The following is a 3,574-nucleotide window of genomic DNA, read 5'->3' as shown; positions in this document are numbered from 1 at the left end:
ACGGAGGGGGCGAGCAGGAGGAGGCGGGGGGTGGGTCTGGGTCTGGGTCCCCACAGCTCCAGTCAGCCAGCGCAGGAAGCCGGTTCCCTGAGGCACCGGTCAGGCGGTGGAGGAGGCCAAGTCCTCGAAGCGCCAGTTGGGTGGCGGAGGAGGTTGGGTCCCCGCAGCACCAGTCCGGTGGTGGAGGAGGCCAGAGACCAAGCAGCACTGGTCCGGCAGGGAAAGAAGGAGGCCAGGTCCAGTAGCAGACAGCAGATGTCTGTAGGTAGCTGTAGGTAAGAGTATCATACTGTGCTGGTAAAGGGACCCTGCACAGCCCAGGATAGATTCTGCATAGAAGGTGGGCTCTGCAGAGTTTCAGGTAGAGGATCTGTGGTGGGCTCTGTGGGGGTCTATGGTGGGCACTGCAGGGTCTCAGGGGGGCTGTGCAGGATCTGCGGTGGGCTCTGCAGGGTCTCAGAGGTGCTTTGCAGGATTTGTGGGGGCTATGCGGGGTCTATTGTGGGCTCTGCGGGGTCTCAGGGGGGCTGTGCAGGATCTGTGGTGGGCTCTGTGGAGTCTATGGTGGGCTTTGCGGGGTCTATTGTGGGCTGTGCAGGATCTCAGTGAGGCTGTGCAGGGTCTCAGGGGGGCTGTGCAGGGTCTGTGGTGGGCTCTGCAGGGTCTGAGGTGGGCTTTGCAGCCTGAAACCCGGCAGAGCCCACCAGAGACCCTGCACTGCCCACCACAGATCCTGCACTGCCCACCATAGACTCTGCAGAGCCCACAATAGACTCTGCAGAGCCCACCATAGACCCCGCAGAGCCCACCATAGATCCTGCAGAGCCCACCACAGATCCTGCACAGCCCACCTGAGGACCCTGCACAGCCCACCTGAGACCCCAGCTTTCCTGCTACGCTAATAGCGGAACATGTCAAAAGCTGGATACAGCATGTGCGCTGTCCCGTGACTGACAGGTTACACAAAAAGTATTAAACACGAAGGGGTGGGGCACATTTAGTGTGATGGGGTGCCTGAGTTTCATCTTGCCTAGGGCAGCCCCAAACCAAAATACACCACTGCCTCTGACCATTTCACTTTCAAGTTTGCCTTCCTTGTCACCATCCCGGCTGCTACGCATGTTTCAGAATTGACGGCCTTGACTTGATTATCCATAAGGATAAAGTAGCGCTGAGCCCTAGGGCCCCCTTTCTTCCTAAGATGTTTTCTGTTTCCTACCTTAACCAGGACATTGTCTTACCATTCTTATTTCTTGCTCTTACAGATTGTAAAGAAATATCTCTCCCACTGTTTGTATGTGGCTTGGACCATTCACACTTACCACTCTGCTACTGCTTTCATTCGCAACTTCCTCTTCATCATTCTTGAAGGTCCCCTTATGGAGTAGGCAGCTTTTTGTTCCATTATTACTAGGTGGATTTGGCGAACTATCACTCAGGCCTTTGAGTTGAAGGGAAAAGTGCCCCCCTTTCTGGTAAAGACTGTACTAGGAATGTTAGTGCTTCTTGGCCCTACAGTATCATGATTCAGTTTCCCAAATCTGTAAGGCTGTCACCTGGTCCTCTGACCACACATGGCAAATTTTACCAGGTGGATGTTCAGACCTCTGTGTATGCTAACTTCAACTACAAAGTTCATTAGGCAGCTCTCAGGCTTGTGGGCTCTTCTGTTATTGTTCCCTGTTGGTGGGGGTTTGTGATTTTCACAGGTTTATTTGCTGTGTTGCCTGTCCCTCTGTTGGACTGCTTTTGGACATCCCATTGGTTCCAGAATTACCTCCCAGTGTCCTGTGATATGCAGTCAAGAAAAAGGATTTTTGTCTTACCTGTAATATCTGTTTTTTGGTGTACATCACAGAACACAAGACCCTGCTTTCTATAAAACCTGAGGCAGGCTAGGAGTAGGAAGGGTTATACAGTGTGACCAGTGGCGGAACTACCGCCGGTGCAGGCGGTCGATATCGTCCCTTATATGCACATTTAGATAATTTTTTACGTTAAAAAAATAATCTAAATGTGCATATAAGGCACAATATCGCGATAAACAGTTTAATTCTCTTTACCCTAAAAAAACAATGGGAAACTAGACCCCCAGAGTGGGTCTTTACAGAGGGGGTACTGTAATATACTTACCTTCCAGGATCAGAGAAGAGCTCCACCCCTCAACCAATCAGGTCCCAATGGCCTCACCTGATCTCTTCCTCTTTAAGCCACGAGGTTCAAACAGGTGGTGTCTGTGTAATTTGTAAGACGTTGGAATCCTGTCTCACCAAGCCGCCTCTCTCCTTTCCTACTTGAGAATGAATCAGCACCCATGGAGTCTCACCTTGTCTCACTCCTTATCTGTGACAAGCCAATATTCCTGTGAGACTCATCACGATCTAATCCACTGCTTGTGTGTGCACTCTGCATTATCACCTCTACAAAATCAAGCCTGCTGCTTCATTCCGATGTATGAGCCTGCATTTCCACCCTTTCAGCCATAACCCAGCCTGCACACAGCACACTCCATGAATCCTGAAGAGATCAACATTACCAAAGAACTTACTGTGCTTCCAGTGAGGTTCCCCACAACCACAAGTACAATTTGTGCTACTGTTTCCTGTGGCCTTGCAGTGCTGCTTTGCTTTGGCTGAATCTTTCTGAATATCTGTTATGTCTGTAGAGCCATTCAGTTTTCCATGTGTGCTTAAACATTACAGGTGCATTACAGGGAAGTATGTGATTCTGTGGAGCTGCTATGCATTAGCTGAATCTTGCAGGTATTTGCCTAAAAACATCCATTAGCTTGCTTGTGGTGCTTTACCCTGCATGTGCTTGCTGAGTGCAGGCTGCTGCCATGTGCTCTGCTGCTAAAGCTTATCTAGATCTTACAGAAATGTGTTTGTTTGCTAACTCTGTCAGCTTCAATCTTGAGCCTTAACTCTTTGGGTGGCTTCCAGGTTTCAGCATGGCTGTTATTGTCTAGCAGGTTCTGACAGGTGCTGTTAATCACATCATTATCTTCAGTTTCATCTGTATTTTGTAAGGTTGGATCATGTGTCAATTACCTAACCTCACTCCCCAAGAGACCAGCTACATTCTATAAGGTGAGGGTCAGGTATGTATGAAGATAAAATAAAAAAGAGCACGCAATGCATGGGCATAATGAATTGTACGTTTTTCAGCCCTATTGCCTGCACTGTTCCTCAGAGTGCATATGCAGGGCTTAATGGATTGTAAATCTCCCCAGCCCTCTGCCATCACTGCTCCTCAGAGTGCAAATGCATGAACGTCTGGATTATAACTCTCATCACCAGTACTGCTCCCCAAAGACAGAGTAAGCTGCTCAATTTGGGATGAAAGGTCCGCTTCAAGCCGTGATACAGCTGCTAAACATGCAGCATCCTGCGTCCAGCTAGTGGATTGCATCACAAGAATTGTACAACCTTTAAGCAGTACTTGGCCTACAATCACCTGGCAGGATGCTGTGCCAGGTTTACCCTGCAGGGGCAGCAGTGAATAAAGAGGAGAAGGATGGAGGTCTGATGCCTTACACCAGGGGTGGCAAACTCAAATTCATCGGGGGCCGCAT

Source organism: Nanorana parkeri, unplaced genomic scaffold, assembly GCF_000935625.1.
Source record: "Nanorana parkeri isolate BGI_ZX_2015 unplaced genomic scaffold, ASM93562v1 scaffold1381, whole genome shotgun sequence".
Classification (NCBI taxonomy): domain Eukaryota; kingdom Metazoa; phylum Chordata; class Amphibia; order Anura; family Dicroglossidae; genus Nanorana; species Nanorana parkeri.
This window is presented reverse-complemented; position numbering follows the sequence as displayed.